The following is a 27,787-nucleotide window of genomic DNA, read 5'->3' on the forward strand; positions in this document are numbered from 1 at the left end:
CCTTCCCATCTATTGGCGTGTAAAGCACCTCCGCATGTGTGATTGTCCCAACTGTGTAAATAAATGCGAGTGCGGCTTCAATCTGGGCAGGGTTGTTGCTCCGAGAGGCATGGTCATGGGTTGCCCTGTCCCCACACGTGATTGTTGTGGTCCATGGGCTGTAACACAAAGCAAGAGAAATAGTGAAGCTTATCATGACTCCCCAGCACTAAGACAGTTGTTGCATAAGGATTGCAGTTATCCAAATGCATATTACTCTGCCAGTAGGTGCTGAAAAATTGATCCTGTCGCCTGCAGTTGAGCCTCGATAGTTCAAACTCCAACTTTTCCTGGAGGCCTCGATTGATCCCGGAAAACTCTCCCAGGTTGTGCTGGCCGAGGGCTACCTTCTCTACCTCCAGCTTCTGCTGACCGAGGGCTACCTCTCTACCTCCAGCTTCTGCTGGCCAAGGGCTGCCTTCTCTACCTCTAGCTTCTGCAGGCCGAGAGCTGCCTCTCTACCTCCAGCTTCTGAAGGCCGAGGGCTGCCTTCTCTACCTCCAGCTTCTGCTGGCCGAGGGCTGCCTCTATACCTCCAGTCTTTGAACGGTTAGTCGCTCTTCCCGGTTCTGGGCGAATTCTGCACAATCCTCCAGCTGCATTGCTGCCCTGGAAGTACTAGCTTTATTACTCCTGGTCACTAGATGTTGGGACATTATGCTTCTCAGCTTCTTGCGTCGGGCAGCGTATGTTCAGGCAATCTTATCCTTCTATCAGGAAAAAGGAATTAGATGTTAGCAAGGTTGTTGGCATTTTTGACGTGAGCACAGAGCCACATAATTGTTCATGCAAGTCTGTGAGAAATCAATATTAGCTAACACAATGATAAACAATGAGTAGAGAGCTACACAAGGACCCTGGTTGCAGTAGCATCTTCTAATGCCCTCTTGAAGGGTTATGAGGGGTACATTATCAGCACTGGTGTCACTCTCTACAGTGATGTCCCAAACCTTTGGGATTCAGATGCGTGTTGATTCCTTCTGCTCCTTGAGGCCTTCGTGGAACTCTGCAGATGAAGAAAGAAAACCTCAACATGTCTCTAAAGCACACTAAATTTGCAACGGTTGTGAGCACAAAGTTTCAACTTTATCATTGAGATTTACCTCCAAGCAAAAGGTTCTGTGCCTTATAAAAGATATCGTCCTGTAACCGCTTCTCCTTCCCCAAATCGTGGTCAATCGAGCTGCTGACGCTTGCCTGGACCCACTATATTTTATTTCAAACTGGTTTATTTACACCATGTAGAGTATATACATGATGAGCTACTAGGTAGGCGTATCTCTCTTGAGTGGACACTATTCTACCTGCTGTACAGAGTCTCTAGCACATAACTGCTGACATCACTGTTACATCATGAGCAAATCATTTATTACTATTAACTCATCATACTACAGTAGGGGAATAAATGAGTGGTGTTTTGCAGGTGGAAGGAGGTTGTTTTTTCATGGAGAGGGTCAAAACAGCTTGGGGTTGATCAGAACGGCAAAATTGCCAATATTCTGGTATAGGCTGAGACAGGCTGTGGAGAGGAACAGTGTCAATGGTGAAAGCACAAAATCTGTGATAGGAACTGAAGACGACAGTTTTACTATTCCCAGTGTTAAACTGGAGGAACCATATATTGGACAAATATCAGCACCACAGAGGCATTGGATAGGCCAAGAGAGCTGTAGGAGAGTTGGAGGATCAGGTGGAATCATCCGTTCCTGTTGGCGATGGGCGTCATGACAGGCATGAGCAGACAATATGGCGAGAAGGCCAAAAATCGGTTCTATGCCAAAGTGGAACCGGTTTGCAATTATCTGCTCTACCCGTCAACGGGCCGTATTTCCCTGCCGCTGCAGGTTGGGGACTTAATCTCAATGCTTTAGCATCTCATTATAAACCCTGCTTGCTGGAATCATCCCCCCATGCTGGATCATCCAGGCACGTCAGGGTAATTGCACACCGACCTCTTTCACAACTGTACATAAGCGACATGTACCTGGCGAACTGCACTTCGCTCAGGACTTTGAGGTTTGTTTGCCTACCTTGCTTCAGGTAGCACTTGCGGTCATGAGCACCAGGCTTCAAAGGCAGCACCACATCAGTTTTAGGGTGATTCATGGGCAGGTCTCTACCTACTAGACCAGCTGTGAGGCAGGGGTGGCTTTTCAATGGCTGCAGAAGTTGGAGAAGTGACCTCAGGCAAGGGAAGAGGCTGCAGGGCGAGGGCTGTACTGGGGAGGGGTAATCCCAGGGTGTGTGTGGGAGTACAAGTGGCCTCAAGAGGGCTGAAGACACAGTCTCCAGAGGAGATGAGGCTAGATGGAGATGTGAGGGTGTATGAGGGAGAGTAAGTGGTGATGTCCCTTAAGCTGGCAGTGAGTGAGAGGCCAGTGAATGTGGAACATTCCCTGTTCCAGTCCTGCTCAAGCCCCCTCCCACAACTTTTTTCTTGGTACATCGATGACTGTTTTAGTGCTGCTTCATGCTCTCGTTTGGACCTGGAAAAATTTATCAATTTTGCTTCCAATTTCTACCCCTCTACCATATCTGACACTTCCCTTCCCTTCCTTGACCTCTCTCTGTCTCCATTTCTAGTGATAGGTTGGCCACCAATATTCATTATAAGCTCACTGACTCCCACAGCTACCTCGACTACAGCTCCTCAAACCCTGCTTCCTGTAAGCACTCCACCCCAATCTCTCAGTTCCTTTGCCTCTGTCGCATCTGTTTTGATGATGCTACTTTCCAAAATAGCGCCTCTGACATGTCTTCCTTCTTCCTTAACCGAGGTTTCGACGCCCACTGTGGTTGAAAGGGCCCTCAGCATGTTTGACCCATCTCCCGTGCCTTTGCCCTCACACCTTTCTCTCCCTCTCAGAACCATGATGGGGTCCCCCCCTTGTCCTCACTTTTCACCCCACAAGCCTCCGCATTCAAAGGATCATCCTCCGCCATTTCTGCCAACTCCAACATGATGCCACCCCCAAACACATCTTCCCTTCACCCCCCTCCACCGCCGCATCAGCGTTCCATAGGGGCCACTCCCTTTGGTACAACCTGGCCCAATTCTCCATCACCCCCAACATCTCAGCCCCTTCCTACGGCACCTTCCCATGCAATCACAGAAGGTGCAACACCTGCCCCTTTACCTCCTCCCTCTTCACCGTCCAAGGGCCCAAACACTCCTTTCAGGTGAAGCAATGCTTCATTTGCACCTCCTTCAATTTGGTCTACTACATTTGCTGCTCCCGATGTGGCATCTTCTACATTGGGGAGACAGAACGCAGACTGGGTGACCGCTTTGTGGAACACCTTAGGTCTGTCCACAAGTATGAACCAGACCTCCCCGTCGCTTGCTATTTCAACACACCACCCTGCTCTCATGCCCACATGTCTGTTCTTGGTCAGCTGCAATGTTCCAGTGAAGCTCAACGCAAACTGAAAGAACAGCACCTCAACTTCCAATTAGGCACTTTACAGCTTTCCGGACTTAACATTGAGTTCAACAACTTCAGGGAATGAACTTTCTCCTCTATCTACACCATTTTTTTAAAAATTCAGTTTTATTTTTTATCCACTGATTTTTATTTTTATTCATTGTTTTATATCCTTTTTTATCTCCCTCTTCTTATCCCTTATTTGATCCCTTTTTTCCCCACCACCCGCCCCCTCCCCCACACCTGTTAATTTTTCATGTTTTTTTTCACAGTGCTTACCCTTGTCCTGCTATTATCACAATCTGCTTTCTTACCTTAATGCCACTATCAACACCTTTTTTTAGCCCTTACCATTACCATTAACACACCCTTTGTCCTTTTGTTCATAACATCCTTGTCAATCTCTCCTTTGCCCTCACCTATCGCTGGCCTTCTATTCAGCTTCCCCTGCTCCACCCCCCTTAAACCGCACAAACTTCCTCACATTTCTACTTTTCTGTAGCTCTGAAGAAGGGTCATACGAACTTGAACCACCAACTCTGTTTCTCTCTCCACAGATGCTGTCAGACCTGCTGAGTTTTTCCAGCATTTTCTGTTTTTGTGTCAGTGAATGTATGAAGGGCTTATGTGTGTGTGAGTTTAGAGTGATGAGATGGTTGCCTTACCCTGGCAACAGGGAGGAGATCATTCATGTCACTTGTCCTGAAGCACAGCATTCACCTTGCAGGGGCCCTCTGCTCATGTTCGTTTAGGAACATAGAAAAAACTTGATTGTAATTTCCCTCTATCAACCCTATAAAATCCTTTAATCATCTTAAACACCTCAAAATGATGAATCCTTAATTTTCTATGCTCAAGGGAATATAAGTCTAGCCTATAGAGTCTGCCCTCATAATTCAACCCTTCTAAATCTGCTATCATCTGGTGTAAATGAGCTGTACCCCTCTCCTGAGGTCCAGATCAGAACACAGTGCTTCAGATGAGATCTAACCAGAATTATATGTAATGGCATTGCAACTTCCATTTATATTCCTCCTCTCTTAAGATAAAAGCCAAAGTTCCATTAGTCTCTTCAATTATCTTTTTGTACCCATCCACCAACATTCATTGATTTCTGTTTACAAACCCCTAAATCTCCTTGCTCGGCCATAATTTCTAGATTCTTACCACTTAGAAATACTCCAATGTACCTCTCTTGGCTTCTCAGTGGATGACTGAGAATTAAATTCTATCTGCCACAGTTTTGTTCACTCGCTTCATCTATCAATGTTCCTTTACAACTTTCAGCTCCCATCTACACCATTCACTGTGCCACCTAACTTAGTATTGTCAGTAATCTAGGATATATGACTCTCTATTTCTTTGTCTAAGTCATTTATAAATATAATGAAAAGTTGAAGACCCTGAACAGACTCCTGGTGGATGCCATTAGCCACATCCTGCCAATTGGAATAGACAACCATTATCCCTACTCTCTGTCTTCTCCCTCCTGATCAATTCTCTACCCATGTCGTTAAGTTACTTGCAATTCCATGCAGTATCATGTTTGTTAATGGTCACTTTTGTGAAACCTTATTGAATGACTTCCGGAAGTCCCTATAAATAATATCCGCACACACTCCCTTTTCTAGCACATAAGTTATCTTAAAATATTTAGTTAGGCTTGTTAGACATGACTCACCCTTTACAAATCTATGCTAGCTCAGCTTTCTCTGATCAGTTCATATTTGTCCAAATGCTCAGTCACTCTGTTCCTAATAATAAATTCAAGTAGCTTCTCCAGAACAGACATTGGACTAATAGGATTACAATTTCAGGTTTATTTCTCCTACCTTTCCTAATTAATGGAGTGACATTGGTAATTTTACAATCCAAGAGAAAAGTTCCTGAATTAAGATAGTTTTGGAAAATTGTGGCTAAAATGTATGTAATTTCCTCACCCACTTTTTTAATATTTAGAGTTGGAAACAATTAGTGTCGGAGAGTTGTTAATCGGCGGAATCACTATTTTCTCCATTACTACTTTTGTTAAACTTTCTTAAGTCCAGTAAGTTTGTATCCTTGGACTAATTTTAGTTTTCCTTGCATCTCTTGTACTGTATTCTCTCTCTTTGCTCTGAAGACTACAATGAAGTAAATACTTAGCAACAATGTCAGGACGTTAGAGAGGGTAACAGAGGAAATTTAGGAGAATGGTGGCATAGATGAGAGACTTCAGTTACATAGAGAGACTAGAGAAACTTCCTTTCCCACAGCACCTTCCTATATACAGGAGATGGAACACCTGCCCTTTCATCTCCTCTGTCCCTGCTGTCCAAGACCCCAAACATTCCTTCCAGGTGCAGCAGCGATTTATGTGTATTTCTTTCAAACTAGTCTACTGTATTTGCTGCCCATAATGTGGTCTCCTCTCCAATGGCAAGACCAAACCCAGATTGGGTGACTGCTTTACAGGACTCTTCTGTTCAGCATGCAAGTGTGACCCCGAGCTTCCAGTGGCCTGTCATTTTAATTCTCCATCTTGCTCTCAGACTGACATCTCTGTCCTTGGCCTGCTGCACGGTTCTAGCGAATCTCAACATAATTGAAAAATCAGGTGAGATACTTTACAGCCTTCTGGACTCAAGATTGAGTTCAACAATTTTAAATGGGGAACTCTGTTCCCCCATTTTGTTTCCTTTTCTTTGCATGTTTCATTTCTTTTTCTTATTTTCACTTTCAGACAGTAGCACACTTGCTCTAGGCACATCTTTTGCTTCCTTATTTCTTTACTTAACCCATCACCATTTTGCTTGGCCCTGTAAGACCAAGGGCTGGGTTTTACAGGGCGCTGTGATCCTTGCGCCCCCAGCTAAAAAGTCAGTGGCGAGCCCACCCAAGGCAAGAAAGGTTGCCTCACTGTCATTTAATGGCCAATTAGTTATTAATAGAATAGAGCTGGGAGTCCCACCTAAGATAGATGGTGGCCACTGCTGGGACTACAGGCAATCCCCAATGGAGATGGACATCGAGGTAAATGGTAGGGATTGCTGGAATCTGGAAGGCCCCGGTGATGGTGGGGGTGGGGGTGGGAGGGTAAAGGTGGAAGTGTGATCGTGGTGGGGCAGGGGATGCCTTTGATGAGCACAGAGGACCTGCAAAGACCCAACACCAGCTAAAATTGCCAGGGTTTTTTATTTGTTCATGGGATGTGCACATCACTGGCTAGGCCAGCATTTATTGCCCATCCCTAATTGCCCTTGTTCAAGGGGCATTTTTTTAAGAGTCAACCACATAACCACATTGCTGTGGGCCTGGCCTGCAATCACATGTAGGCCAGACCAGGTAAGGACAGCAGATTTCTTTCCCTAAAGGGGCTTTAGTGAACCAAATGGGGTTTTACAACAATCAACAATGATTTCATGGTCATCATTAAACATTTATTGAATTCAAATTCCACTATCTGCCATGGTGGGATTTGAACCCAGGTCCACAGCACATTAACAAAAACAGAATTACCTGGAAAAACTCAGCAGGTCTGGCAGCATTGGCGGAGAAGAAAAGAGTTGACGTTTCGAGTCCTCATGATCCTTCGACAGAACTTGAGTGAATCCAAGAAAGGGGTGAAATATATGCTGGTTTAAGATGTGTGTGGAGTTGTGGAGGGGGGGTGGTTTGGGTGGGGAGAGAGAGACAGAAGTGGAGGGGGTTGGTGTGGTACAACCTCCACTTCTCTCTCTCTCTCTCCCCACCCAAAACCACCCCCCACCACACACCTTAAACCAGCTTATATTTCACCCCTTTCTTGGATTCACTCAAGTTCTGTCGAAGGGTCATGAGGACTCGAAACGACAACTCTTTTCTTCTCCGTGGATGCTGCCAGACCTGCTGAGTTTTTCCAGGTAATTCTGTTTTTGTTTTGGATTTCCAGCATCCGCAGTTTTTTTGTTTTTATCCACAGCACATTACCCTGGTTCTCTGGATTACCAGTCCAGTAACACTACCACCACGCCACTGTCTCCCCTAACTTGTTTCCCACTTGGCACGGGCCTCCTCCTGCTGTGGGTAACACGTGGTGGTAACACATGGGGGTGGAATATGGTCCTTAAGTGGCCATTAATTGGGCACGTAAGGGCTTTAATAGGCCTGATGCCTCTTACACCCCTCCAAAATTTCATACAGGTCAGGGGTGGGCAGGTAGGTTGCGGAAAGGCCACCGATTAGATTTTATAAGCCCCGCTGCTGGCATGAGAGTATAAAATCCAGCCCTAATTCTTGTGTCATTCAATTGCTACTGTCTTCCATCCCATCACAGACCTTTATTTTGTCCTTGTCCCACCCACCTCTTGCACAAAACCTATTACATTAGAGTCATGCAGATTCCAAACGTTAGCTCTATTTCTCTCTCCACAGGTGCTGTCAGAACTGCTGAGTTTTTCCAGCATTTTCTGTTTCTATTACATTTCTAACTTTTTCCAGTTCTGATGAAAGGTCACCGACATTAACTCTTTTTCTCTCTCTCAACATATGCTACCTGACTGCTGAGTGTTTCCAGCATTTTCTTCTTTTATTAGAGAAACTGGGATGGTTTTCCTTAGATCAGAGAAGTTTTGGGAGACTTAACAGAGATGTTCAAAATGATGAAAGATTTTCATTGAGTAAATAAAGAGAAACTGCTTCCACTAGCAGAAGGGTTGGTGCAGATTTAAGGCAATCGCCAAAACAACCAGAAGTGAAATGAAAGAAAAACAGAGTTAATGGGCAGAATTTTATGCTGATCGGGGAGACTGTGCCTGACCCGACTGGACGCGAAATCGTGCGAGATGACATCAGGTGAGCGTCCCGGCGTCATCCTGCGCTTGCTTGATATTTCAGTCGGTGGGTGCATGCAAAAGTCGGAAGTGTGCCCGCTGACAATTAATAGGCTAATTAAGGTTATTAAAAGTGCAATTGTCTCCGAATTTTCGAGGTCCATCCAACCTTACGGTTGGCGGACAGGCAAATTGGCCAGACAGTCTTTGCATTTTTCATGAAACCTGGTCCAAGGGCCGGATGAGGTTTCCGTTATTAAATGAAAGAGAAAGAAATATCGATGGACATTTTTATCATGTGTATGGTCAGGTGACTGATTATGATGCTTAGGCATTTTCTTCCTGATTTTAAAGACTTTATTTAATGCTTTTCAGCTCTTTAGTTCCCTAAGGCAGCTCTCTGCCTTCAGGGAGCTTTCTGTCAGTGTTTGCCCACGCCTGTGCTGATATCTGCACCTGCCCTCCTCCCGCCCCCACCCCAGCAACACCCCAGGCAGTTACTTGGCCAGCCAGCATGAAATCGGGGTCGGGGGCCGATTGTGGTTGGGGGTCCGTTCCCTGGCCGCTCCCAGGCCCTCCTCTGATCGCACCTGCCCGCCAACCTAAAAATTCTGCCCAATGTTTCTGGCCTGAAAAGTTAACTTTCTTTCTCTTTCCACGGATGTTCCCAGACTTGCTGATTGTTTCCAACATTTTCAGGTTTTATTTCAGATTTTCAGTTTTTTCTACAGCATTTTGCTTTTGTATTGTATGTGCTGAGAATTGTTTTTAACTAGCATGTCATTATGATCTAGAATAAACTGCCTGAGAGGACCATGGAAGCAGTTTCAATGAACTTTCAAAAGGGATTTATTTGGGCAAATGCTTGAAAAGCAAATGTTTGCAGAGCAGCGGTGAAAGAGTAGGGCAGTGGAATTAATTTGTTAGCTTTCAAAAAGATGGCACAGGCACAATGGGCTGAATGGCCTTTTTCTTTCCTGAAGGCTGAATTTTAACGTCCACGAGCAGATGGGTTTTTGAAGGGAAGGGGTGGGAGTGAAAACCAGAGAAGTTGACAGTTCGATGGAAAGCTGGCTCCTATCCACTGATTTCCAGATTTAACTGCAGTCTGTTCGGCTGTGTGAAAGCAACCTCCTTGACATAGCTGGATTGTCAATTTCAATGCATTAACCAGTCAATCTGAGTGATATTAGCATGGTTTGTGCAATTTATCTGTGGGCACACAGGTTTCTCAGGCTCCCTAAAACTCACCAGTGGAAGTAAGGTGAGAACACAGCGACAATTGAGGGACTTGAAGGCATGACAGAGAAATATGCCAAAAGTACAGCTGCTTTCTTATCTGTTAGTGTGAAAGGCTTTGTTCACATTCCGGTGCTGAAAGGTAAATGCTAACCTTGGTGGTTACCTGGACAACTCGGAAAGTTTGTATGTCTGATCAGCGTGGGTGGTGCTTACGCTGTCTTACTTCGGATGTCAGATGAAGACTAAGATGACCACCAGCATCAACAGGTGCCAGCAACAGGACCAGCAATAGACCTGCAGGTTCATGGGAGAAAGAGACTCAGCAGAGAGGTACAGCTCATAGGGGGCCATACCCAGCACACAGAGACTACAGGCAGAGAATAAGCATGCTTAATATTTTGGAATACCCAGTTCCTTAGGAGGCTGAGGGTCTCATGTCAGGAGGTGGCAGATATTTGCAACCTGTTGGAACAAGATCTACTACCAAGTGGACATGGTGACCATGCTTTACCAGTGACTGCCAAAGTTACTGCTGCCCTTCACTTTTTTTGCCTCTGAATGCTTCCCCGGCTATGTTGGAGACATATATGGAATCTCAGCAGTTGGTGACTCACAAATGCATGCGAATACATAGCTTGTTTACCCAGGTAGGAAATGATGTTAACTTTGCCTGCGATGATGCCAGTCAGAATGAGCAAACAACCGAGTTGCAGCTCTGGTTGACTTTCCACAGGTGCAAGGTGTTATTGACTGCACAAATGTGGCAATTAAACCGCACAAAAACCACCCAGGAACACCCAAGCCCAGATTTTCGCCACAAAGGAGAAGCTCTCTGTCATGGTGAAAATAACAGTAATGCCTGAAAGTCCTATGACCCGCCCCAAACATGGCACTTTCCATTCTGGGGGCATGATTGTGTTTCGCGCATGAGTGGTTCACAGAGGGAGCTGGCCATTCAAATCATCTGCTGCTGTCACTGAAGTGGGATTCTGGTAAGCCAGGAGCATGAAACGCAAACTGTACATATTAGACCAGGTAAGAGTAGGTCTGAACTTTGTGGATTCATCTGGATAGCCAAGGTACCTCCTTTAGAGAGGTAAGGTACACAATTGGACCTGGGCACCCCAGGGCACCTTAGGGGGAGATCAGGTGTCCTTTGGAATTGTTAAAAGTAGGCGTGTGTATAAAAAGTGCTTAAATTCAATACTGTCAAGTTCATTGGAACTGTCAACAGACCTGTCAAGATCAACTGCCAAAACTGTCAGAAACACCTGCCAAAGGGACCTGTCAAAACTGTTAGAAGCACCTGTCAAAAGGGTCTGTCAAGCTTGCAAGACATTTAAATGTCTTGCTCTTTAAATCTTTGGAAAAGATTTATAGAGTGTTAAAAGGAATGATTGCTTGCCTTTTCACTCTGTTTATATAAGCCTGAGGGCTTCCATTACTAGATTGGTGCTGCATGACTGATTTCACAGCCATTCATTATCACAGTAAAGTTCCTGCCATTTCACAGTTTGATTGACAGCTACAAGTGTTTATAGACTCTTTGATGTGGGACTATGTTGGCACAGGGACTATAAACGGTCATTGGGTGTGGTTGGAGGGCATAAATTTGACATGGAGGGTATGAGGGCTTATGCGGCTAGGTAGGAGCATAGATTGGCATGAGGATGATGGTTTGAGGTGGGTGTGGGGCATAGGTTGAGGATATAAGGGGTAATGGGGAATGGAGGGCATGAGTTGATATGGATGGGGTATAGGAGTGTGTGGGGTGGTGAGACGGGTGAAGGGTGAGGGCTGGAGGGATGTTTCATGTTTTTATCTTTATTTTTAAACTGTGAATATGGTGCCAGATTCCCGAGGCAGGCCTTCTGCCCAGCCTGCTTCAGCACCCAGGATACTCCTCTGTTCTGCCTGTGTCACCCATCCCAACTTTAATCCAGCCTGTCCCATCAGACCAAAAATCGATGTCCGGGCAGCCATTCTTAAAGGTTGGGTTTGCAGAGTCGGGAATTCTCCTGTCTCTGCACACTTGACCTGGGAGCAAAAATCTGGACCCCAGCATTGACCAACAGTAAGGGTGTCCACTCAATCAATGTGTACCAGGTGGGAAGTCACAAAGTCATCTTTAGGCAGGTGTGCACAAAATTCCCAGGCAGCTGCAATGATGCTTTCATCCTGTAATAGTCCATCCTCCCTGATGTGGTCACTCCTCGAACAAGACTTAATGTTTGCTGAGCAGAGAGAAGGAGTACCCACTGAAACCACGGCTGATGGCACTCATGAAGAACCCAACCAATGAGACCCAGGAGCGGTACATAAAAGCCATTTGACAACCCGATGTCATTGAGCAAGTCATCATACCACCCCCACCCGACCCCCCACCCCCCCCACCTCTCACCCCCCACCCCCACCCCCCACCTTCCCCAACATAAAACAAATGACCAGAATCCCTTTTGCAGGTCTCTATTGCTTGGCACCAATTCATGTCTTATCATTCATCACAAGTGATGCCAAATAGCATTCAAAAATGGGCAAGATGGGAAAGTGGTGGAAAGAAATAATATTTATATGGTTAAAAAATAAACAGAAACTTAACTTTCTAATGTTTTGTAACACACCCATTCAACTAGATCATGGCTGATCTTCTATCTCAATGCCATTTTCCCTCACTATTCCCATATCCCTCAATATCTTTAATATCTAAGAATCTATTGATCTCTGTCTTGAAAATACTCAATGATTGAGCCACACAGCCCACAGGGGTAAAGAATTCCAAAGGATTACCACCCTCTGACTGAAGAAATCCCTCCTCATCTCAGTCCTAAATGGCCTCCCTCTTATTCTGAGACTGTGTCCCTGGGTTTTAGGTCACCCAGCTACGGGAAAAATCCTTCCTGCATCTACCCTGTTGAGCCCTATAAGAATTTTGTATGCTTCAATGAGATCGCCTCTCACTTTTCTAAACTCTAGAGAATATAGGCCCATTTTTCTCAATTTCTCCTCATAACACAATCCCACCATCCCAGGAATCTGTCTGGTGAACATTTGTTCCACTCTCTCTATGGCAAGTATATGCTTCCTTAGGTAAGAAGACCGAAATTGTACACAATACTGCAGGTGCAGTCTCACCAAGGCTCTTTTCAATTGCAGCATGATTTCTTTACTCCTGTACTCAAATCTTCTTGCAATAAAGGCCAGCATACAATTTGCCTTCCTAATCGCTTGCTGCACCTGCATGTTAGCTTTTAGTGACTTATGAACAAAGACACCCAAGTCCTTTTGGACATCAATGCTTCCCAATCTCTTGGCTTTTAAAAAATGCTCTGCATTTCTGCTTTTTCCCCGAAGTGGATAACTTCACATTTTTCTACATTATATTTCATCTCCCATGTTCTTGCCCGCTCACTTAGCCTATCTAAATCCCTTTGAAGCCTCTTTGCATCCTCCATCACACCTCACACTCCCACCTAGCTTTGTATAATTGGCAAACGAGGAAATATTACACTTGGTCCCTACATCCAAATCATTGATATAGTTTGTGAAGAGCTGGGGCCTAAACAGTGTACCTTATGGTACCTCACTAGTCACAGCCTGCCAAACTGAGAATGACCCATTTATTCCTACTGTCTATTTTCTGTCCGTTAACCAATTCTCGATCCATGCCAGTATATTACCCCCAATCATGTGATCAAATTTTGTTTACTAACCTCCTGTGTGGGACCTCATCGAAAGCCTTCTGAAAATCCAAATACACCATATCCACTGGTTCCCCTTATTTATTCTGATAATTACATTCTCAGGAAACTCCAAAAGGTTTGTCAAACATGATTTTCCTTTCATAAATCCACACTGATTCTGCCCAATCCTAATTTTCTGGCTATTACATCCTTTGCAATCAATTTTAGCACTTTCCCTATTACTGATGTCAGGCTAACTAGTCTGTAGTTCCCCATTTTCATCTCCCTCCTTTATTAAATAGTAGGGTTACATTTGCCACTTTCCAATCTGCAGGAACCTTTCCAGAAGCTATAGAATTTTGGAAGATGATTATCAATGCATCCACAATCTCTACAGCCACCACCTTCCACGCTCTAGGATGCATATATTCAAGGCCAGGAAATTTAGCAACTTTCAGTCCCATTAATGTCTCCAGAATGACTTTTTTACTGCTACTAATTTCTTTCAGTTCTTCATTCTCGCTAGTCCCTTGGTTCTCTAGTATTCCTGAGAGGTTTTTGTATCTTCCTCTGTAACCTCAGACACAAAATATTTATTTAATTTCTCTGCCATTTCCTTATTCCCCACTGTAAATTCTCTGCTTCTGCCTGTAGTGAGCCCACATTTGTCTTTGCTGATCTTTTCCTTTTTACGTACCAATTTACCTTTTACAGTCCATTTCTATGTTTCTCGCTAGTTTACTTTAATATTCTACTTTCTCTTTCTGTTATCAGTTTCTTGGCCTCCTTGCTGAATTCTAAAATGCTCCCACTCCTCAGGCTTTTTTTTTTGGCAGCTTTATAAGCCTCTTCCTTTGATCTAATACAATCTTTAAGTTCTCTTGTTACCCAGAGATGGATCACCTTTCATGTGTTTTTATGCCTCAAAGGAATGCAAATTTGTAGTAAACCATGAATTGATTCTTTAAATGTTAGCCATTGTCTGTCTAATATCATATTTTTTAATGTAGTTTCCTAATCTACCTCAGCCAATTTGCCCCTTGTACCTGTGCAGTTTCCTTTATTTAGATTTAAGACCATAGTTTCAGATTAAACTACATCACTTTCAAACTTAATGAAAAATTCTGTCATTTTATGGTCACTCTTCCCTAAAGGCACTTTTTTCAGCAAGATTATTAATTAGCCCTATCTCATCGCACAATACTATATCTAAAGTAGCCTGTCCTCTAGTTGGTTCCTCAACATACTGTTCTAGAAAACCATCCTGGATATATTCCAGGAATTCATCCTCCACAGTATTATTAGCATGGGGGACTCTGATTGATGGGCATAAGCAAAAGACAACAGATGAGACGTGAAAGTGCCTTGAGTTGAATCCCACTTCCATGTTCCATTTTGCACAACCCTGCTCACAGCCCACCCTCACTTATCTGCTAATAATGAGCTTGAGCGCACTTTGCTGTAGATCAGACAGACAATTAATGGCTAATTGTAAGGTATCATCCTATTTTTGGTAGTACTCGTAGTGTGCAAGCCATTGTTGAGGGCCTGTACACACTCTTGTGATTGCCACCTTTGATGCTTCATGCAGCTGACCACACTTTCCATCGATGAAGACATTATCATGAAGGCTTCCAACATCATGGCACTCATGCTTGAGACAGTCTCCTCCAATCTCTCTGTAAGCGTACACAGTGTGACTGGGCCATCTGCCAGCTGTCACAATGATGGGAAATTATGACAGAGTGAGAGCTATCCATAACTCCACCAGCTAACCAAAAACATATTGAACTGTTTAAAGAGGACATGTTTTTAAAGGAAAAAAAAAAGATATTGACCAAAGATGGCTACCATCAGTCCTATATGGATTGCACTACAGACCTGCCCTTGACAAAGGGGATGTCAAGGTCCACTTCAAAGGGACTCTTAAAAGGAAGGCATTAAAAAAGCAAAATGCTGGACTGTAATCAACTGTAACTCTGTCAAGGCAATGGGAACTGCTAACCAGCCAGATACACCCTACAGCCGCTGTGGAGGACAAAATAACCATCTCTACTTTTCTGCTAGTTGGAGAGAAATTGGTATAGTGGTAGCATCACTGGATGAGTAATCCAGGGGCCCAGGCTAATTATCTGGGGAAATGAGTTCAAATCCCACCAGGGCAGCTGAAGGAATTTAAGTTCCATTAATAAATCTGGAATTGAAAGCTAGTCTCAATAATGGTAACCATGAAACTGCCATCGATTGTTGTAAAAGCCCATCAAGTTCCCTAATGTCCTTTAGGCAAGGAAATCTGCCACCCTTACTTGGTCAGGCCTACGTGTGACTCCAGAACCACAGAAATGTGGTTGACTATTAAGCCACTCAGTTCAAGGGCAATTAGGGGTGAGCAACAAATGCTGGCCTTGCTAGTGACACCCACATCCCACAAAAGAATAAACATATCTTGAAATGTGTCAAAAATTTCTGAGATGAAAGATCAAAAATGTGATTACTTGTTCTACAACAATGATTGCACGATATGTTAATTGAATTCCTTTCTTGGAATATGCCATCAAGAGGTTTAAGAACAGATTTTGCCAATCCAGACAAGAAAGAGAAGTCATCTGGAAAAACTGCTGAAGGGAGCAGTAAAGAATCGCTCGCTTTCTCCCTGAAGCTAATATTGTCTCCAGCAAAGTTCAGTTACCTGAACTTGAATTGATCTCCAGGATTTTAAAGGAAACTAGCTAACTTCAAACAGTTTCAGTGTTCAACAATCTACATCTCAAGGACAAACAAAAGACCAAGGGTGGGACTTTCCACACCTACTCGCTGCCGGGATCTTCCAGTCCCGCGACAAGTCAATGGATTTCTGGCGGGGGCGCCACCTTGCCTGTGGTGGGCCCTGCCCGCGATGGGACCAGAAAATCCCAGCCTTAATCTTATACTCTTTTAACTTTTATTTGGGCTCTAACTTTTCTTACTTCTGAGGTTTATGCTAGGGCATCATCGCATCTTTTATTATTTTTTTCTCAGGTATTTTAAAAAACCTTTGTTGCAACCAATCAAGGGGGCTGAGTAAAGGTGAGCTAGTTCATTCCTCTTCACCCGGTCATAACAAAATTGGGGGTTCTTGTCTGGAATTGTTTCCACAGACTAACGAAAGAATTAGAGTGGGGAAAGCAAATTGTTCCTTCAAAAACAATTCAAAACTGCAAAAGGTTTTCTTGGGTCTGTAATATTAAAGTGCAAAAATGTCCACATTTGATGCAAGTGCTTTTCTAGAGGAGAGGGAAGTTAGTTATGAGGATTCAAGAGTTCTGTCCCTCGAAGGGTTAAAAGTGATAGCTAGAAACTTAGAGTTTCACCCAAAAGCCGTAACATATACAATGTTAAAACACATGGCCAGAGAATTAGGTTGCGAACCCAAGATAGGAGTAAGAAAATAGAATTGACCAAAATATAACTGGAACAGAGACGAAAGGAGTTTGACCTCCAAGAATTAGGCAGAGATGAAGCTTCCCATAAAAAGACAGCAGGAGAAAGAGTAAAGAGAAGAGTAATGGGAGGAAGCTTTCCAAAGAAAACTACAGGAACTGGAAAGGGTGATAGGGACAGGCCGGAAAATGGTACTCCGGAAGAGTCAGGATCAGTCCAGAGAGGCTAACAAGGCTGGAGAAAGCCAGCAGAATCTGTAGGAGCACAGGGAACTGAGGATGGTTCACAGGCTCTGCAGGGGGCGATGGAACCTGTAAGGGTTGAAGTAGTGAGGAAAGGGCTATTTGGATTTCGAGAGGCCAGAGGAAAGCAGCAGAGTTCTGCAGAGGGACAGAGAGCTGGAGGATGTTCAGAGGCTTTAAAGGGGGAACTAAAACCTTTGAGGGTTGGAGTAGCTAAGAATCAACTGCTTGAATTTTAACAAGGCCATGGTTGGGCCTGTAGAGTTAGAGGAGGTCAAGGAAGGGCCAGACAAACAGATAAAGAAAATGACCTGGAAATTGCACTTGCAGATACATTTTTCTCAGAATTAAACAGGGCCCAGGGAAGTCCCAAAGCAGATAAGAAGACAGTGAAGGAGATGTCACAACCAGCTGGAGAACCACTTGAACTTAATAGAGCCAAAGATAGGCCAGCAGAAGTACAAAGAGCCAAGGTAGAAACTGAGGAAATTAAAAGGACCAGCAGAAATAAAAGAAGTCCATGAGGGGCATGTAAAGGTTAAAAAGGAAAAGAGAAATAGGCCAGTGAGCTTCATGGCAGATTTAAACAGGGATCAGGCAATTTCCCAAATAGATTAAGAAAGAGTGAGGGTGATGCCCCACTTAGTTGAAGAACAACAGGGGAATGCAGCAGGAGCTGCACACCCACCTGAGGGCAGCAGTGTTCCAGAGGACATGGGACAGGTTAGTGATTGCCCCTTCCTAAAACAAAGGAGGAAGAGAGGAGAACCTACTCCAAAGCAGGCAACACACGTGAAAACCACAAGGGCTATTCCAGTGAAATCTATGTGGAGTGATCCACTGGTAATTCAAATGAGCAAGTTCAAATCCTAAACCTCAACAAACTCAACAGCGTAGAGGCAGAGTGCACTAAAGGTGAGGTACCAGAAGTGAATTCAGGCACCATGCTAGGGGTTAAGCTCAAGTTACAACCCACTCCCACCATAGGAATCAAATTTGTAAAGGAGAAAGAGAATGTAACCCACCCCAAAGCAGACAAAACATGTGGAGATCACAAGGGGAATAGCAGTGAAACTCATGTAGGGTTAACCACTGATAAACAAGATAAAACAGATCAAGATTTAAACCTCAACTAGAACTGTGTTGATGGAAAATTCACTACAAGTGAAGTGCCTGATACAAAACCAAAATCCCTACAGGAGGTGAAAATCAAAGTACAGCCCACCAACCTCCTAGCAATGAGAGTTGTAAAAGTGATTGAGAAAATAAATTAATAGTTACAGAGGTGGACAGGGAAGTGTTAAGCTTGACAACAGAAGCTCAGCCCTACAGTTAAATGAATTTGCATATTGAAAACCTTGGTGAAAAACAGCATGAGACAAAGCCCGGGAGAAGCACAGAACACCCCTACAGGTAAGCCAGAACAGCTTGGCTGTTATTAACAATCTGGGAGTTAACCATCAGGTTAAATCCCCAAACCTTTACTTAATACTTAATGGGCAGAATGTTCTGGTTGGCATGCGGGGGCAGGCCCGACATGCCGACACGTAAAATGACGCACGATGATGTCAGGCATGTGTCCCGACAACATCGCGCACCATCGTGATATTTCATTCGGCGGTTGCACGCTGGAGTCGGCTGCGCACCCGCCAAAATGTAAATGGCCTATTAAGGTCATTAAGAAATCAATTGAGCCACTTGAGAAAGCTGCTCGTCTAACCTTACGGTTGGCGGGCAGGTGAAAAGCCCAAGCGGCCTTTGCATTTTTCAAGAAACCTCATCCACGAGCGGGATGAGGTTTCTTGAAGTTTTTATTAAATAAATTAATTAATTTTCATAAATATAAACATGTCCGCACTCATGTGACAGTCATGGAGCTGCCTCAGGGAGGTTTCTGCGCTCTTTCGCATGCATGCTTGAAAGAGCGCAGGCCCTGACTCTCCCTCCTCCACCCGCCCACACAAGTCCGGCCACGTATTACTCTGGGTGGACCTTAATTGCCCTGCCCGCATAAAATGGCGGCGCGGAGCCGATCGCGGCAATTGGCTCCATGCCTGTCCCTGCCCAGCCCGCCTGCCATAGCAAAGATCCTGGCCACTGAAACTTAAAGGACAGGCACAGAGTTACTGACATAATTATCTGTCATGACTACCACCAGAGATAAAGCAACTTCAGAATCCTGACACCAGCCTAATAAGACCATAAGACTATAAGATATAGGAGCAGAAGAAGACCATTCGTCAAATCAAGTCTGCTTTGCCATTCAATGAGATCATGGCTGATCTTATAATCCTCAACTCCACTTTCCTGCCTTTTCCCCATAACCCTTGATTCCCTTACTGATTAAAAATCTGTCTATCTCCATCTTGAATATGCTTAACAACCCAGCTTCTACAGACCTCCGCTGTAGGGAGTTCCATTGATTCACTACGCTCTGAGAGAAGAAATTCCTCCTCATCTTTGTCTTAAATGGGTGATCTCTTACTCTGAGATAATGCCCTCTGGACCTAGACTTTTGCACAAGGGGAAACAACCTCTCAGCCTCTACCCTGTCAAGCCCCCTAAGAATCTTATATGTTTCAATAAGGTTGCTTCCCATTCTTCTAAAGTCCAATGAGTACAGGCCCAGCCCACTCAACCTCTCCTCATAAGGAAATATCTGGGATCAACCTAATGAACCTTCTCTGGACTGCCCCCAATTCCAACTTATCTTTCCTTAGATAAGGGGACCAAAACTATTCACAGTATTTTAGATGTTGTCTAACTAGTGCCTTGTATAGTTTCAGCAAGACTTCCCTATTTTTATACTCCATTCCGTTTGAAATAAAGGCCAACATTCCATTTGCCTTCCCTATCACCTGCTGAACTTGTATGTTAATTTTTTGGGATTTATGCATGAGGATTCACAAATCCCTCTGCACTGTAGCTTTCTGCAGTCTTTCTCTATGTAAATAATATTCAGCTCCTCTATTCTTCCTGCCAAAGTGCAAAACCTCACATTTTCCCACATTATATGCTATCTGCCAAGTTTTTGCCCACTCACTTAACCTGTCTACATCCCTCTGTAGACTCCTTGTGTCAACCTCATCGCTTGACTTCCCTATTTTTGTGTCATTTGCAAACTTGGCGATGGTACATTGACTTCCCTCATTTAAGTCATTAATATATATTGTAAATAATTGTGGCCTCAGCACCGATTCCTGTGGCACTCCTCTAGTTACAGGTTGCCATCCTGAAAATGCCCCCCTTATCAGAAACTCTATGTCTTCTACTAGTTAGCCAATCCTCTATCCATGTTAATATACTATCCCCAACACTATTGGCTCTTATCTTATTAAGTAACTTTATGTCCAGTACCTTATCGAACGCCCTTTAGAAATCCAAATATATTACATCTAATGGTTCCCCTTTATCTATCCCTCTTGTAACCTCCTCAAAGAATTTGAATAAATTTATCAGGCATGATTTCCCTTTCATGAAGCCATGCTGACTCTGCTTGATTATATTATGCATTTCTAAATGCTCTACTATTACATCCTTTATAGACTCTAACATTTTCCCAATGATGGATGTTAAGCTAACTGGCCTATAGTTATCTGTGTTTTTGTCTCCCTTCATTTTTGAATAAGGGTGTCACATTGGCAGTTTTCCAATCTACTGGGGCTTTTCCAGAATCTAATAATTCTTGGAAGATAACCAGTGTATCCACTATCTGTGTATCTACTTCCTTTAATATTCAAGGTTGCAACCCATCAGGTGCAGGCATTTAGCCCCATTAGTTTCCCTAGTACTTTTTCTCTAGTGATAGTTATTGTATTTATTTCCTCCCCCTTTTTCCCCTTGATTCTTTAGTATTTTTGGTATGCTATTAGTGCCTTCCACCGTGAAGACTTATGCAAAGTACTTATTCAACTCCCCTGCCATTTCCTGGTTCCCCATAATTATTTCCCAGCCTTATTCTCTAAGGGGCCTCTGTTCGTGTTAGCCCATCTCTTCCTTTTTATATATTTAAAGAAACTCTGTCTGTTTTTATATTACTTGTTAGTTTACCTTCAAAGTTTATTTTCTCCCTCTTTATTATTTTTTGGTCATCTTTTGTTGATTTTTAAAACTTTCCCAATCCTCTGCCTTACCACAATCTTTGCCACATTGTATGTTTTTTCTTTCAATTTGATACTATCCTTAACTTGCTTGGTTAACTATGGTTGGTTTATTCCCTTCCTGGAATCCTTCTTCCTCACTGGGATATATCCTTGTTGTGAGTCATGAACTATTTTCTTAAATGTCTGCCATTGTTCATCAACTGTCTTTTCTGCTAAACTCCTTTCCCAGTCCACTCCAACCAACTTTGTAATTACATTCCTTTGTAATTACCCTTATTTAAATTTAGCACAGTTGTTTCCAACCCAAGTTTCTCACTCTCAAACTGAATGCTAAATTCTACCATGTTATGGTCACTGTTTCCTATCAGATCTTTTACTCAGGGCAGGATTTTTACCTCGTCGAGCGGGTGCAGCAGACAGGCCCGAAAGTGGCCGCGAAACTGACCGACACCCACGATTGGGCCCTGACCGTGATTACATGCTGGCTGGCCAATTAACGTTTGGCGCTACCTGGGGGGGGAGGTGAAGGTGACCGCGGAACATGTACGCTCAATGGAAGCTCCCTGAAGGCACAGAGCTGCCTCAGGGAACTGAAGATTTTCCGCATCAAAAACAAAGTTTTAAAAAATAAGGAAAACATGTCCCGTGAGCAGGGACATGTTGCAGATGAGTTTTAAAGTTTTAATTTTTTTAAAAAATTACTGGTTGGAACCTCATCCCACCTGTGGATGAGGTTTTGCAAAAAATGCCAAGGTGGGCGGACAGTGAAAAATTCAATTCAATTAATTAAGGGCCAAAATAGGTCTCTTAATTGTCAGCGGGCGTGCTGATGCCTCTCGTGCGCCCGCCGACTGAAATATCGCGCGATAACATCAGGACCCTCGCCTGACGTTATTACACACTATTTTTGATCCCATTCAGGTTGTGCAAGCACCCACCAGACAAGGGAAAAATTCTGCCCTCTGAGCTCATTTATTAAACCTGCCTCATTACACATTTCCAGATCCAAAATAGCCTGATCCTTGGTTGGATCCACAACATACTCTTCTAGGAAACTGTCCCTAATACACTGTATGAATTCTGGCTCATGGCTACCTCTGCCAATTTGATTTTCCCAATCTACATGAAGATTAAAGTCACCCATGATTAATGTACTGCCTTTTTACATGCCCTCATTATCTCCTGATTTGTTCTCTCACCTATAATATAGCTACTGTCAGGGGGCCTATAGATTACTCCCACCAGTGTCTTTTTTCCCTTGTCATTTCTTACCTCCACCCATATGGATTCTACAACTTCCAGTCCAAGATCATTTCTTGCTATCGTACTTATCCCATCTTATACTAACAAAGCTACCCCACCACCCTTTCCTTCCTGCCTGTCCTTTCGAAAAGTCACATACCCCAGAATATTTAGTTCCCAACTTCGATCTCCTTGTAACCATGTCTCCATAATGGCTATAAGATCATATGCAGTAACCTCTACTTGAGTCATTAGTTCATTTATTTTGTTCCGAATACTATGTGCATTTAAGTAAAGAGCCATTAATTTTGTCTTTTTACATTTTTTCCCCCTTTGACCCTATTTGCTGCTGATTTTAATGTTTGCACAATCTGTCCCTTCCTGTTGCACTCTGGTTATCAATACCTAAATAGCTGCCCTGCAATGCTGCCACATCCTTTTGCTTTGTTAGCCTACGTATCCCCTCTCCAGAACCACCAGCCTCCCATTTAGTCTAAAGCCCTCTCTACAGCCTTAGTTATTTGATTCACCAGGACACTGGTCCCATCACAGTTCAAGTGAAGCCTGTCCCACTGGAACCACTCCCTTCTGCCCCAATACTGGTGCCACTGCCCCATGAACTGAAACTCATTCCTCCCACACCAATCTTTGAGCCACACATTTAACTCCTTGATTTTATTTACCCTATGCCAGTTTGCCTATGGCTCAGGTAGTAATCCCAAGATTATTACCTTGGAGGTTCTGCTTTTTAATTTAGCTCCTAACCGTTCAAATTATTTCAGCAGAACCTCCTTTCTAGTCCCTTCAATGTCATTGGTACCAACATGGTCAATGACAACTGGGTCCCTCCCCTCCCAGTCCAAGTTCCTCTCCAGTCCCGAGATGTCCTTAACCCTGGCATTGGGCAGGCAACACAATCTTTGGGACTCATGCTCACAGCCGCATAGAGCAGTATCTATCCGCCTAATTATACTGTCCCCTACCACTACTAAGTTCCTATTTCCTTGCCCAACTTGAATGGCTCTCTGTACCATGGTGCCATGGTCAGGTCGTTCATCCTCCCTGCAGTCCCCGCTCTCGTCCACCCATCTAGCAAGAACCTCGTAACTGGTGGACAGTTGCAGGGGCTGAGGCTCCTCGAATGCTACCCCCGGGTCACCTTCCTGCCTCACCTGCAGTCACACCCTCCTGTCCCTGATCACAGACCAAATTGGAATTACCTAATCTGAGGGCTGTGACTGTCTCCTGGAGCAAAGTATCCAGGTAACTCTCCCCGTCCCTGATGTGGTGTACTGTCTGCAGTTCAGACTCCAGCTCCTTAACTCAGATCTGAAGTTCCTCGAGCTGCCAACACTTATTACAGATGCGTTTTCTCTGGGTCACCTTGGTGTCCAACAGCACATGCTGCAGCAGCAACGTATCACCTGTCCTGCCATCGCTATCGTATTTTATTTAATTACTTAATTAATTACTCTAGTATCCCTGCTCTTTACACTGGAAGAATTGCCTGCTCTTTATGCTTTATTGCAATTTTTTTACACACCAGTATCAATCTTATACTTAACAAGCTACTGTTAAGAGAAAATGAAAAAAAGACTAGAGACCTAAACACGAACTAAAGGCATTACTTCTACTTTAAATACTAGAAATACTCACCAATCCTACTCACCAAACAGCACCTCTCCCCATTTCTTTAATGGTCTGTCGCCTCCCTCCCCATGCTCTTTAATGGTCTCGCACTCTTCTTGCACTCTGTTGCTGTTAAAGGCCCCGCTGCACTTCTCATACTCTCTGTTAATGGCCCTGCTGCTCCTCTCACTCTCTCACTGTTAATGGCCCTGCTGCTCCTCTCACTGTTAATGGCCTCACTGCTTCTCTTGCACTCTCTCACTGTTAATGGCCCTGCTGCTCCTCTCACTCTCTCACTGTTAATGGTCCCGCTGGTCCTCTCACCCTCTCACTGTTAATGGCCCTGCTGCTCGTCTTGCACTCTCTCACTGTTAATTGCCCTGCTGCTCCTCTCGCCCTTGCACTATTAATGGTTCCACTGCTCCTCTCGCACTCTCTCACTGTTAATGGTTAATCTTTCAAATGAATGTAACCAACTAAAAAAAGAAGCAATGTACGAGCAGGTTATCCAGGGCCTAACACAGGTCAGGGTCACTGGGGTATCAAGACCCAGTTAGAACTGATGGAATAATCCAGACCAAGGCTAAGAGAATGAATGGAAGTGAATGTGTTTGCTGTTTATATATTTTTCTTACCTTGTAATGAAATGAGAGTGAATCTCATTTCATTTCTCCATGAGGGGGAGGTGTCATGGTGACAGAAAATTGTGACTGAATGAGATCTACCCATATCTTCACCACCTAACCAAAAACATATTGAATGGTTTAAAGAGGATCTGTTTTGTTTAAAAATGCAAGAAAAGCGACTAACCAAAGATGGCTACCACCAGACACCTGATGTCTGGTATTGTAAGTTGACCACTTTTCTGGAAAGTTCCTATGTGGATAGCATTGCAGATCTGCCTAGCTCTTCTTCAAAGGAAGTCTCGAAAGGAAGCATTAAAAGTGCAAAATGCTGGGCTTTAATCAACTGTAATTCTGTCAAGACAATGGGAACTGCTAACCAGCCAGATACATGCAACAGACACTCAAAAACCCCTCTGGAGGATGAAATAACCCCTGTTGGTTTCTACAAGTTGAAATATATCAAAGGTTTCTGAGATGAAAGACCAAAAATGTGACTATTTGTTCTACAACAATGACTGCAAGACATGTTAATCAAATTCCTTTCTTGGAATATACAAACAGGAGGTTTAAGAACTGGTTTTGCCAAGAGAGACAAGAGAGAGAAGTCATCTGGAAAAACTGCTGAAGGGAGCAATAAGAAATCTGTCTCTTTCCCTGAAGCTAATATTGCCTCCAGCAAAGTGGTTACCTGAACTTCAATTCAACTCCAGCATTTTAAAGGAAACCAGCTAATTTCAAATGGCACAACTTTTAACAATCTATGCCTCAAGGACAAGCAAAGGACTTAATTGCAAATTCTTTTACCTTTTATATAGACTCTAACTTTTCTTAGTTCTGACATGCGTGTGTGTGCGTGTGTCATTGCATCTTTTATTTTTTTCTAGGATTTAGTAATTAATAATCTCACTCTTTCTTTGACTCAAGAAAACCTGGTTTGATCGGCTCCTTATTAAAAAGTAAACACACTTGGATTAGAAAAGGCATTTATGGGGAAAAGAGATTTAAAAAAACCTATGTTACAACCAGCCAAGGGCACTGAATAAAGAGGAACCAGTTCACTCCTCCTCACCTGGCTGTGACACAGTACAGTGCACATTCTCTGCTGCTGCTCCAGAAGTACCCTCTTTGTTAATGACCCCGAAGTTCCATATCCAGCTGAGCAGAGTTTGGTGTGTCCTGTGGCCTGCAGTGCACACTCTCCACCGCTGATCCTGTGGCTCCTGCAGTTGCACCAGAATGTGAGTGTCTGAACTGGTGCATGGTCTGAGACCTTTGATGGTTCACCTGCAGAATGAGTAACTTTCTCTAAGGAGTCATCACCATCCTCCTGCGCCACCTCCTGTAGGACATAAATTAGAACTGTCAAGGTAAGAATGTTTTAGCTAATCATTATGCACATGATAATTTTTAATACACCGCTGACATCATGTCAACATAAGAGAATGTGGTGTGCTATGTGACTATCTGATATTTAATTCTATCAGGCAGCTGGAGGCCCCCATGACTGATGACCGACACTGAAACTCTGATCTCCAGCACCTATTCCTCTGCAGCTGTCAGTATGGAGGTGGATGGAAGGCCACCTCCGATGCTCTACTTCTCCCTTATGTTCAGTGCTCTCGTCTCCGGCAAAGAGGGAAAGAAGGTACCTTTGGCATTGTTGAACAGCTGGATGGAAGATACACGTTGAGGGTGATTATGAGGGAGAGGCATAACAATGCATAAAGATGAGGGGGAGTGTCAGTGGTGGATGATCAGATGGGGGCGTGAGGAAGTGCACACAGAGAATGGGTGTATCTGTAAGGTAGGTTGGTGTGGGAATGATGTGCTTGAGAAGCAGAGAGAGAGGATTGTTGCGATGCAGACATTAGGATGTAGGTGAATATACCACCGTCCTCACCTGTTCTGCCCGGCTTATGTCATTCAACTGCTTTTGCCATTGAATCTATGAAAGTGGCACCACATTCCTGCTGCTGACCTCATGGGCACACCCTTTTTGTTTCACCAGCAGGCTTCTTCCTCCCATCAGTAGGGAAGAGTATCTGCCTGCAGCCATCACAGCCCCCAGCATCACATCCAGGGAGGCATCACTAAATCAAGGTACAGCCTTTGAGCACCTGAACTCCATTTTCTAATTCCTTTTGTTATGCTCCCAACTCCAGAATCCATCAAATTGCATATTTGGAGTGTCCCTTTAAAATGGAGGTGAATTTGTCTTCCAAACCATCATCACACTCACTTGCATTAAATGCTCATGAAGCCCAGAAATCATGTGGTAATGATGGGTGGAATTTTACGGCCCCTCCCGCCAATGGACTTTTGAGCGGCTTGCTGCATTTTATGGCCCTGCCCCTGCTGTTACAGGGCCATAAAATTCTGTTGGATATGTCTAGGTTAAAAGGCAATTGACAGATGTGCTGCACTTCTGGGTTTCATCCACACAATCAAATCCACCAACCCTCCTCACCACCATTGCTGCCACCGTTTTAGGAACTTAAAATCTAGTCCCATGTTATATGTCTGCCATTTCCAGAAGTTTTAATACAGCATCACCTGTGTCTGCTTTTAAGGAGCGCATAATACTCTTAGCCACTCTCTTTTTCTTAATATACTTGTAAAAACCTCTTGCGCTTTCCTTGATATCCAACTGCAGTCTTTTTTCAGATTCCTTTTTGCAGCTCTACTTTATATCAGTTTGCTGTTCTTAACACCTGATCCAATCATCTGTTCTTTGCATTTGTAGAAGTCCTTTGCTTTAGTTGTATAGGTTTCTCACTTCTTCCATTGGAGTTTACATTTTATCAGACAAGCCTACTACTGGATCTGCTTGGGACCCCTGACTTGTTGGTGGCTCAGGCTGCATGGTCTTAACCCTGGCTCTCTATGTCCTCAGCCCCCAATGGCCTTCTGACTTTCACTATCAGGGCTGTCATGAAGATTGTCACTTGAGCAAGACACTGCTTCCTAACCCCAATGGAGGTGCAGACTCCCATGGGCAAAAATCACAATGACACAAGTGGGTAATTTAGTATTGGTGTGTTGTTCATTTAGGTGTTGTGTGGCATTTGTAACTGTTGATTTGTTTGTGTCTAATTGTGAATTCTATAGTGTTGAGTCAGGGTGTATTTGTATTTATCAGGGGTGGCCAAATTTACTGAACTTAAGAATTGCATATCATAATCTTCAGATGCTCAGAGCTGCAGGACATGAACAAACTTTACACAGGCTACTTACTGCTACTAATGATCCTGGCCATTAATCATTGAAAATCTGACTGATACGCTGTCAAGGCTGTACGAAGGAGCGCAGTCAGGTGTTGATTTGTAAGGACTGCACGATGTTTCAACTT

Source organism: Carcharodon carcharias, chromosome 4, assembly GCF_017639515.1.
Source record: "Carcharodon carcharias isolate sCarCar2 chromosome 4, sCarCar2.pri, whole genome shotgun sequence".
NCBI classification, from domain to species: Eukaryota; Metazoa; Chordata; class Chondrichthyes; order Lamniformes; family Lamnidae; genus Carcharodon; species Carcharodon carcharias.